The sequence below is a fragment of the Pteropus medius genome, unplaced genomic scaffold (genome assembly GCF_902729225.1).
Source record: "Pteropus medius unplaced genomic scaffold, Ma_sr-lr_union100, whole genome shotgun sequence".
NCBI classification, from domain to species: Eukaryota; Metazoa; Chordata; class Mammalia; order Chiroptera; family Pteropodidae; genus Pteropus; species Pteropus medius.
The window spans coordinates 10,840,970-10,852,469 of record NW_024342467.1 but is presented as its reverse complement, the minus strand read 5'-3'; the positions used below and the strand labels follow the sequence as shown (position 1 = coordinate 10,852,469).

The window sequence follows — 11,500 nt, the reverse complement described above, 5'->3', positions numbered from 1 at the left end:
AGGTCTTATTTTGGTCTAATTGGTTTAGGGCCTGTGTTGTATGAAAGAGAAGATGCAGTGTCAGGATCCAAAGCAGTCACCACAATTATTGTTTGTTCAATCTCTTCGTAGTCTCCAGATGAGTTTTTATGTGTTCCCAGAAATCTACCCTGGGTCCTCTTTTCTCCTCCCTCCACACATTGTCCCTGGGGAATTTCATCATCATCTGCTGTGGCTTCAGCCATTATGTCTATGGATGTGATTCCTACATACGTTTATTTTAACCCAACCTTGGACTGAGAGCCCTTGACCCTCGTCCATTCTTCCTGGATATCTCCAGGTGCATATCCTGCAAGCATCTGTAAGCCAATAGATCCCAAAATGGACTCAGACTCTCCTCTCCTCCAGATCTGCTCACCCTCCTGTAGTCTATATACTGATGTTGTGAGTCTCCCCATATTCTCACCTGTGAGTTCTGCCTCATCAAATTCTCCTGGATCTGTCCCTTCTTATCCACTTGCACTGTCACTGCCCTCGTTCAGGGTCCACCGTCTCCTGCCAGATCTTGTCTTAAAGTCTCCCTATTCTATTCCCCTTCACCTATTCTGCTCCTACTGCCAGGGGGATTTTCTGACACATTATTTGATCATATCACTCTCTGATTCAAAATGCTTCAGTGACTTCCCATTTCAACCTCATAGTCTAGCATGCAAATGTTTTATGATCTGGCCCCTGCCTGCTTGTTCAGACTTATCACCTTCCTGCTCTCTCTTCAAACTTTGAACTTCAGTAATGCTGAACGATCAGACATTCTCTGAATATGCTACATGCTGTGCCTTTGTGCTGCTGTTCACTTTTCCTGAAATACCCTCTTCCTGTTGTTTACCTGGGAAGGATAGGGCAACCTCCGTGCTACCCGCTTTGTGAAGGCCTCCCCAATTCTCTCTCTCTTAAGCACAGGGTCCTCAGTCCTACAGATGCAAAGAAAGGAATCCTGCAAACAGCTTGAGTGAGATTAAAAGAAATTTCATGGAGGCTGGCATCTTTATTATAATTTTCTGCATTCTCCATTTCCTGCTTATCTATAATTTCCTAGCAGGTAGAGTCTCTTGTTCAGCTTTGTACAGAGAGAGTGCTCAGGATCATTGGTTAAATGACTGGATGAATAAATAGAGTATAGCATTGTGTTGGGTACTTTGCAAAGAAGTTGGACACCATTTCTGCTCTCTTTAGACTTTCCTATGGAAAGAATGATGAAGACTGGAAAGATAAAAGACCAAGCAATAAACATCTATTCTGTAGGAGATGCATATTTGAGTTTTGAACAATAGATTAAGAGCCTTTTAAGTGAGTGTGTGTTGGAAGTGGGACTCTTTCTGATTAATCGGTGGAGCCTTTGCAATTGGGAAGGCTGGAACTTGGGACCTGGGGCAGGAGTGGTAAAGAAGAAGACTGCCCAGAGGGTGGGGGGAAGGGTTTTCCAGTCACTGGGTGTGTTTTTGGAAGAGGCTCCTATGCATGAGTAGAATGCTGCTAGTAAGGCACTGGAGCAATGGCAGTGAGATAAGCAGTGAAATGGTGAGATAATTGAGGCACATTGACTAAGAGGCAGAGTCCAGATTGCTTGGGTCTAATTCTTATCAAGTGTGCTCAGATGTCCCACCCTTGAAGATCACATCTAATTCATCTGTCAGGACTAACCTTTCCCCAAGACTAAGGACAGAAATTAAGTCAGGGAAAACTTACTCTGCCCACTTCCCACCCATATACATACATATGATCACTCACTCTTTCATAAGCTCACAGTTTTTCCACTGTGAATGAATGTGAGATCACAGTATTTGAGACAATTTTAGGAGAGATCATTTGATGTTATCTCTAAGGACATCGTTCTCTTCTAGCGTGGAGGCAGGTTAATGTGTAAATGCATGCATTTGTTCATGCATATGTGTGTTCAGCATGTTTAAAGCACAGAGTTTGCAAACTTATTGCTGGCATTATTAGCTTCCTTTCATAGAAGAAGTAATTGAGCATCAGAGAGGTTAAGTGACTTGCCTTTGATCAGAGGGAAAACTTTGGACAAGTAAACTTTCTGAGCCTCAGTTTCTCACCTCTACGATGGGGATGATAATACTGTACTGTATATTGTTGTAATTGCCTCAATTCTATTCTCCTCCTCTATTGTGTAGCAGCTACCTTTTGAAAAAGAAAGACTAAGTCTACGGCCATGCCACCCTGAACAAGACCTATCCCGTCTGATCTCAGAAGCTAAGCAGGGCCGGGCCTGGTTAGTACTTAGATGGGAGACCACCTAGGAAGACCAGGTGCTGTAGATGTAAAAAATAAAAAATAAGGGATTGTAAGCTGACATGGTCCTTGCAATCTGTGAGGTCAACGAAAGGTTGCCTTGCCTAAAATAAAATAAAATAAAATAAAATAAAATAAAATAAAATAAAATAAAATAAAATAAAAATGAAAAAGAAAGAGTAGTTTTCAATCTTGGGCAGTTATTCCCTAGAGGTATTTGGAAATGTGTGGGGGACATTTCCAAATACCTCTAGGGAATAACTACCCATTGATGGTCCCAATGACTTAAGGGGGCATTACCTACTTTTAACACAATAGATCTACTCCTGACCGTAGACTGAGTCCCGATGGGTCCAAATCAATCAGGATAAGCCTTCCCCTTTGACACTGTGAGGTATGGATGTTCCTGTTACACTTAATGGGCTACCTTCCAAGCTGGAATACTGCAAAGGAGCCATAGCAACAGTTACAGAGAAACATTTACAAGTGGTGTCACTGGTGGTAGAAGTTCGGCTCTCATCCTGTTTTGTCTTGTTTCCTACAGTTCCTGGTGGGTTCATCTTATCCACTCCCATTGTACTGGAAACTCTCTAAGGGCAGAGACCGCATGTGTCTTCCAATGCTCTTTTATTCCACGTGGCATCGAATCCAATACTTTGCACATAAAGTATTCTCAGTAAATTATTGCTGAGTTCAGTTGGATACATTTGGGCATTAAGATCTGGCCCAGAAGTATGGGCTTATGAGAGAGTTTCTAGTTAACATAGGCATTGCCAGACTGAGACCAGCCAAGGTATAGTTTGGCTAAACCAGTAATTTCTTACAATCTCAGGGTTAGAAGGGACCTGAAAGTTTATGGGCCACCTCGCCTTCCACCTGTTCAGCAGTTCTGGGTACCATCTTTTTAAGGGTCATAGTGATTTTCAACCAAGGCTAGTAAATATCTGCATTCCCCCCAGACGTGTTTTGAAATGTGGTTGGGGATACTGAGGCATTTCGGGTTGTCACATGCATGGGGGGGGCACCTATGGCATTTAGTGGGCAGGGGCCATGGATTCTAAATGCTCTCAAAGTTCAGGAAAGTCCTGCACAATGAATTGTCCTGCTTCAAATGCCAGTGGTTATCCCTTTGGAAAACACTGTAAAACTGGAGCTCAGTAAAGGAAGAGGTACTAGGTAATGGTTATCAATAGATAATTTTTTATGAGATACATTTTAATTCAATATACAGAGGTACTTCCTCTTTTTCTTCTTGTAGCCTTATATTTCCCCCCACAAATATTAACACTACAGTGAAACTGAAATCAGACAAACCATATTCAAAGGCCAGAGTTTCCAGTCAGTTTTTAAATCTCTATTTAATATAATCAGATAACTAAGGAATAGCACACCTCAGAGAACAGCCTCAAATGAAAGCCAGAGACCAAAACAGTCAAGAGAAAAAAAAAAAAAAACTGGAGAAAGCTAACTCAGAGGGGGAAAAAAGATTCTATGCAAGGAGAGGAAACATTCAAGGGAAAAGAATATTATTAATATATTTATGACATAAAATAAAACATTTTAACCATCAAATGAAAATAGAATGCTAGAAAAAGCAATTAATAGAACAGAAAGAGCGCTTAGAAATTAATGAAATGACACCAAAAGTGAATTTTCCAATAGAAAAATTAGAAGATAATGTTAAAGAAACATCAGAGAAATTAGAATAGAAAGAAATGAGATAGAAAACAGGAGATAAAAAGTAAAGATCAAATAATTAGAGAATCAGTATAGGAAGTGCAGTTTCTAAATAAAAGTGTCCAAAGATGGAATGAAATAAACCATAGGGAGGAAATCATTAACACAGTAATTCAAGCATATTGCCCAGAACTGGAAGACATGAGTTTCCTAACTAAAATCCCTGCACAATGCAAGAAAAAAGACCCACACCCAGCACAGCATTGTGCAAATTCAGTACACTCAAGACAAAGAGCCAATCTTAGAGACAATGTTATACCCTTAAAACAAGAATAGGAAACCATTAAAAGGAACTTTCAAATTACAAACAAAGAGCTATTAGGAATTGATAAATGTGACAGTAGTAATGAAAAACTCAAAAGAAGGATAAGAAAATAAAGTTGAGGCATTCTTCTAAAAAGGAGAGTAAAATGCAGAGGGAAACAGAAATGAAAAAATGGAGATATTAGAGGACCCGTCCAGGACTTCCAATATCCAATTAGCAAGAGTTGCAAAGACAGGGAACAAAAAAACAAGAAGAGGAAATCATCAACTAAATAATTCAAGCAGATTTCTCAGAAGCGAAAGATATTGCAAGTTTCTACCATTTCCTGAAAGGGCCACGGAGGACACAGCATAATAGATGAAAATAGGTCCATGCCACAATAATTTCATTATTGTGAAATTTCAGAACACTAGGGACAAAGGGAAGATCCTTTTTGCCTTGATTATGAGAGGATGTTCTCCACAAAAACAAGAGAGTAAACCAAGAAAGGCGAAGAGATGAAGAATCCAGCTCGGGAGAAAAACACAGGGAATTCCGAGGTTGATAGTGAAGTCCCAGGGTGACAGCTCTGCAACAGCACGGAGAGCACTCGAACCAGACGGCATGGGTTGGAGGAGTGGGCGGCGGTGGCGGGGAGCTCTGTTTAAGAGGAAGAAAGACACTGGTAGATCGCCTAATGTTGGTTGACCTTGTGTCCGTTAAAAGGCGCGTCTCTTAGAAAGTAGATGCACAGAAAATTAAGCAAATTGAGGGAAAGCACAACACGTAATTTCAGGAAAAACAAGAAGAAAAGAGACAACCATAGTCCATAATACTCAACTGTGAATTGTATTCGCATAGACAAGTCATACAAGCACAGAAAATTGATTTACTCAAAAACGATATTATCTTGGGAGCATGGGGCACAGAGGGGAATGTGGTATAAGAGAATTGGATGCTTAGCTATCGTAACAAATGACAGAAAATGTCTAAAAGTCACAATTAAAACAGTATCATCTAGGCAGTTTACTCGGAATTGCCGAGATGTACACAGCGGGTCCCTGAATAACGTCCTTTCATTCAGCATTGTTTTGTTATGATGTTGATAAGATGCCATAGGAACTTAACTCTTGTTCATCTCAGTTAGTCTATGGTAAAATTGGTTTCGTTATACATCATTTCTCTTACTTGCAAAAACCTATCGATGACATTAGGCGAGGACTTACTGTACTCCAGAAGAAATGGCCCAAAGAATCAGAAGTGGTCGCCTCTGGGAAGAGCACTGGAGGAGCGCGAGGAGCGATGTGAGGAACCCCTCCGTTTTGTTATAAACGTTTTAATATCATTTAACTTTCTAAATGATGTGCATGTGTACCTTTGGTAAAATAATCAATTTTTAAAATATGTTATGGTTTTTTTCCAAAACAATAAAAATAAGACAAGTGTAAAGAACTTTAATTAACTCAATGAATCAACACGGTGATGGACTACGGACTCCTCCAGATAAGGGGCTGGTCTTAGTCTCCTCGTCTTCAGCATCTAGCACTGAGTAGGAACTCAATAAATATTTGTTGTTTGATTTCTCTATTAAAGGGTGTCTTGGGCTACACTGATAGAACGATTCTAAAGGAAAAGTTAATAGCTAACACTCATTGAGCATCTACTTACTACATGTCGGTCTTTGTTCTAAGTGCTGGGCGTATATCACATCGTTTAATTTTCACAGCTCCACGAGGAAGGTGCTCACGTTGTCCCCGTTTTATAGATAAGGAAGCTGAAGAACAGAGAGGTTTGTGTAACTCCTTTCAAGTCACACAACTAGGAAGCGTCAACGTTGGATCCACACTCAGTCGGCCTGGCTCTGGATTCTCCACTCTCAACTGCTAAGCCTTACAGCAAAGGAAGAGGTGTCCTGTGGTCAGGCCGCAGTTGGAATATTCTATTCTGTTCTGAACGCACACACTTTAGAAGTGGAATGCAATCTGAGGAAGTTGAACAGGATGTGAGAAGACCAAAAACCATGCAAGTGACTGTGGGAAATAGGGGTAGTTTGTCAATGATGACAGTCCAATTCTGTTTTGAGGAGGTTGATGAAGAAGAGGGATCAGACTTGTTCATTGTGTCCCAAGTAGTAAAACTAAAACCAATAAAAGAGATTATCTAAAGCTATATTTCAGTTTAAGGAAGAACTTTTCCATAACTCAATGGGAAATTCACTGCTTTGAAATAGATGGTCCCATTATTGAAAATCATTAGCTGGTCAAACTGCAGGCTTGGAAGAAAATCTATTTGTTTGTTCTGTTCATTTGTTGCTTTTAGGTTTATATCCCACATATAAGTGATATCATGTGATTTTCAACTTTTTCTGTCTGGCTTATTTCACTTAGCATGATTATTTCAAGGTCCATCCATGTTGTTGTAAGCGGCAGTATTTCTTCTCTTCTTATGGCTGAAAAAAATCTAAAAAAATTGCATCCAGTCTACATCAGGATGCTTGGATCACCTTTACATCACCTCCTTAAAATGTATTCTTAAACATTTCAGAAATAAAGATCACACCGAAGGCAGCACACTATTCAAAAAAAAATTTTTTTAGTAAACTTTAGACTCATCATTGACAAATTATTCCTGTTTCCCACGCCCACTAGCATGGTTTTTGGTCTTCTCACATCCTGTTCAACTTCCTCAGATTGCATTCCACTTCTAAAGAGTATGTGTGCGTTCAGAAGAGAACAGAATATTCCAACTGCGGCCTGACCACAGGACACCTCCTCCTTTGCTGTAAGGCTTAGCAGTTGAGAGTGGAGAATCCAGAGCCAGGCCGACTGAGTGTGGATCCAACGTTGACGCTTCCTAGTTGTGTGACTTGAAAGGAGTTACACAAACCTCTCTGTTCTTCAGCTTCCTTATCTATAAAACGGGGACAACGTGAGCACCTTCCTCGTGGAGCTGTGAAAATTAAACGATGTGATATACGCCCAGCACTTAGAACAAAGACCGACATGTAGTAAGTAGATGCTCAATGAGTGTTAGCTATTAACTTTTCCTTTAGAATCGTTCTATCAGTGTAGCCCAAGACACCCTTTAATAGAGAAATCAAACAACAAATATTTATTGAGTTCCTACTCAGTGCTAGATGCTGAAGACGAGGAGACTAAGACCAGCCCCTTATCTGGAGGAGTCCGTAGTCCATCACCGTGTTGATTCATTGAGTTAATTAAAGTTCTTTACACTTGTCTTATTTTTATTGTTTTGGAAAAAAACCATAACATATTTTAAAAATTGATTATTTTACCAAAGGTACACATGCACATCATTTAGAAAGTTAAATGATATTAAAACGTTTATAACAAAACGGAGGGGTTCCTCACATCGCTCCTCGCGCTCCTCCAGTGCTCTTCCCAGAGGCGACCACTTCTGATTCTTTGGGCCATTTCTTCTGGAGTACAGTAAGTCCTCTACTAATGTCATCGAGTATATAGGTTTTTGGTAAAGGGAGATAGAAATGATGTATAGGAATTCTAAACTTAATTTACCATAGATTAACTGAGATAACAAGAGTGGAGTTCCCGTGGCATCTTATCAACATAATAAAAACAATGCTGAATGAAAGGATTATTCAGGGACTTCAGGTACATCTCAAAATTCGGTAAACTGCTGATGATGATACTAAGCGAATTGTGACTTTAGACATTTTTCATGTCATTTGTTACGAGAAGGGCGATCCAATTCCCTTCTATACCTTCACATCTCCCAGCCCCATGCCATGCACCCCAAGATAATATCGCTTTGAGTAAATCAATTTTCTCGTGCTTGGCAGGATTTGTCTATATGAATACACCCATGCAGCTGAGTATTATGGACTATGCTGTCTCTTTTCTTCTGTTTCTTCCTGAATACGGGTTATGCTTTTCCCCTTTAATTCAATTTATTTCTTTAATTTTCAGCATCTACTTCTCTAAGAGGACGCCTTTAACGGACACAAAGGTCAACCATTAGGCGATTCACCAGTGTCTTCTTCCCTGAACAGAGCTCCCCCACACCGCCAGCCTCCCCCCCCCACTCCCTCCAACCACGCCGCCTTGGTTCAGTGCCTCCCGCAGCTGCTGCAGAGATGTCACTCCTGGGATTTCACTATCAACTCGAATTCCCTGCATTATGTGTTTTCTCCCGAAGCTGGGATTCTTCATCTCTTCATGTTTTCTTATTTACTTCCTCTCTTGCTTTTTGTAGGAGAACATCCTCTCATAATCAAGGTGTGGCGATCTCTTCCTTTGTCCTAGTGTGTTCTTGTAAAATTTGTCCAAGAGTCTAGTAGAGAAGTTCTTGTTACTACCATTGAGCAAAAAAAAAAAAAAGTTTGGATACATTGAAGAGGGTAAGAAGAACAGTAAGGTTTCACTTTACTCATGTCATCCTTCCCCCAAGGCAGCAATTCAGTGCCAAGAGATACCTCCTCAGCCCACGATTTCTCCTATAGGGAACATGAGAGCATGTCATTGAGCTTCCCCAGCTGTGCAGGATGCTGCCAAAGAGTTCCATTTTTCTCTCACCCTACCCAGAATACTGAGGCGGCTGTGTGACAGGGATGGGGGTGGGGGTGGCACGGGAAGGAGGGGAGTGGGGCAGAGAGGGCTGAGAATGCTGTAACCAGACCTCTTGAGAGCATCAGGAGGGACGCGGCAGAGCAGTTTAAAAACGCCACTTCTAAGTTTCGGCCAGAGCCCCTGGCCCAGAGCGAAGGCGGCAGGTATGCCGTTTTACGGATTCCGCACCCGTCAAACGGCACGGCATACACGCGCGCGCTACCACGCATTTCAGCAGCGGCATTCTTTTTAGCCGCGCTGCGTATCTCTGTATCTCTATTTACGGTAGCCAGCCGAAAGGGAGTTTGAGCAGAAGCGGTGGAAAGCCAAGGCAAAGCGTCAAATTCTGAAGGGGTTTAAAGAAAGTGGCGCAAATTGGCGGTATTCCGTCGCATCGCTCTAGTGGTAGCAGCCAAAGCAGAGGCTTCGCAGCGTACGCGGGCTTTTGCAGGACAACGCAGCAGCGTGCGCGCAAGGGCCTTTGGCATTTTCGTGCGCCAGGGCGAAGGTACAAAAAGTGGAGCAGGAAAGTATTTGCGAAAAGGCCTGTGGAAAGCTCTTCAAAGGTCGGGTAGCTGGCGCAGCGCTTTTCTTTTCGTTTTGCGCCAGGAAAAGTGAAATGAAGGAAGTGATTGTTTCTTCAAATGCACAACAGCAAAGCAAGACTTCAAGGAACATAAAAAATTCAAGGAAACATGATATCAGCAAAGGAACACAATTTTCCAGTAACCAACCCCAAACAAATGGAAATCTGTGATGTGCCTGATAAAGAATTAAAAACAATTGTTTTAAGGAATCTTAGTGAGCTACAAGAAAACACAGAAAAACAATTTAACAAAATCAGGGAAAATGTATGAACTAAAAAAAGTTTATCAGAGAAATAGAAATCATAAAAAAAAAGAACCAAATTCTGGAGCTGAAGAATACAACAAATGAAATGAAATGAAGGGAAAAAAAATGCAATAGAAATCATCAATAGCACACTTTGAATTAAGCAGAATAATCAGTGACATAGAAGACAGTTCATTTGAAATTATCCAGTCAGAGGATAACTAAGAAAAAAAGAATGAAGAAGAGTCTAGATTACATGAGCCATGTAATAACATTAAGAGAAACAACCTATGCCTTACTGGAGTCTGAGAGAAGAGAGGGAAAAAAGTGCAGAAAGGTTATTTAACCAAGTAACATTGAGAACTTTCTGAATCTGGGCAGATAACTGGACATCTACATTCATGAAGCTCCTAAGTCCCCCCAAAATTTCAACCCAAGAAGATCTTTTCCAAGGCACATTATAATCAAGCCATCTTAAATAAAAGATCAAAAGAGAATTTTAAAAGCAGCAAGAGAAAATTCTTCACATACAAGGAAACCCCAATGAGGCAGAAACCCTACGGGCCAGGAAAGAGTGAGATAAAATATTCAAAGTGCTGAAAGAAGAAAACATCCAAGTAGGAATACTTCGCCTGGTAAAGTCTTTTAGAATTAAAGGACAAATAGACTTCAAGACAAACAAAAGCTGAGGGAGTTCATCCTCACTAGACCTGCCTTACGGGAAATACAGATAGAAGTTATTAAAGGTGAAATGAAAGGACGCTTAGTAAAAGAAAACACATAAAAATATAAAGCAACTGGTAAAGGTGAGTATATGATCAAATTTACAATACTCTAATACTGAAATATGGTCACGTTAACCACTTAATTCTAGTATAAAGGTTAAAGGACAAAAGTAGAAAAATACAGCTATGATCATTTATTATGCACAATAAAAAAAAAAAAGATGTGAATTGGGACATCATCTTCTTGCCTAATTGCCCTGGTTAGAACCTCTCATATACCTTACTCTTTTCTTAACATTTTAAATCAAGTATGGACAGCCAGCCTATCTCCATTTCAATCTACTCCCACTTCAATCTACCTCCCTAGGATACTCCTAACCAAACTGATGCTTGAGAATCATAAGATCAGATGACTTTTAAAAGGTAGGGAATTAGCTATTAGGCAATAGTTTTAGAGTGTATTGTTCTATGCCTATATTGTCCTTCCCCATTCCCCTAGATTCTTAATCTCCTCTAGAGTCAGAAGATGCAGCTAAATGGTCTCTAATGTAGCAAATGAGTAGGTGACTTTGACCTCATTCTACTTTGATAGGAATTCCTGCAGCATGATTCCCACACAACAGCTAGCGCAAGCTGTAGGAAAAGACTGATGTAGGATTCAAACTTATTGGGGTTACTGCTGCAGCCTCTCCTGAGTTGACTTTATGGTGTTCAGCAGGCTTAACATGTTTAATAATTGTTAATATTCATAACTCCCCCAAGTATGACACTTGGGAAAGATTAAGATCAAGGAAATTAGAATGGCACTAAAAGAATGCATCAATTATAATCAATTATGCAGGGGAGTAACCTCACCTCATAAGTCTCTTAAATTCACATGGAATAGAAGAGATTCGGACTCATTGGACTCATTTGAAAACCCCTGTTGTGCTTATTAAAGCCACAGTACTTTTGATTAACAAGAGGTCTGGGTTACCAAGGACCTTTTCAAGTGAAGCCCTAGGTAGCCATTGACATTTTCCTTCGTTTCACTTTTCGTTCAGCTAAATATGCAGAAAGGGTCTATGGGAGTTTGTACAGAGAATATAGCA

General features: G+C 40.4%; 1 pseudogene; it reads left to right on the top strand.

Moving 5' to 3' along the window:
• The first annotated feature begins 2,196 nt into the window (after nt 1–2,196).
• Nucleotides 2,197–2,315, top strand: LOC120602521 (uncharacterized; annotated as a pseudogene).
• The last annotated feature ends 9,185 nt before the right edge of the window (nt 2,316–11,500 follow it).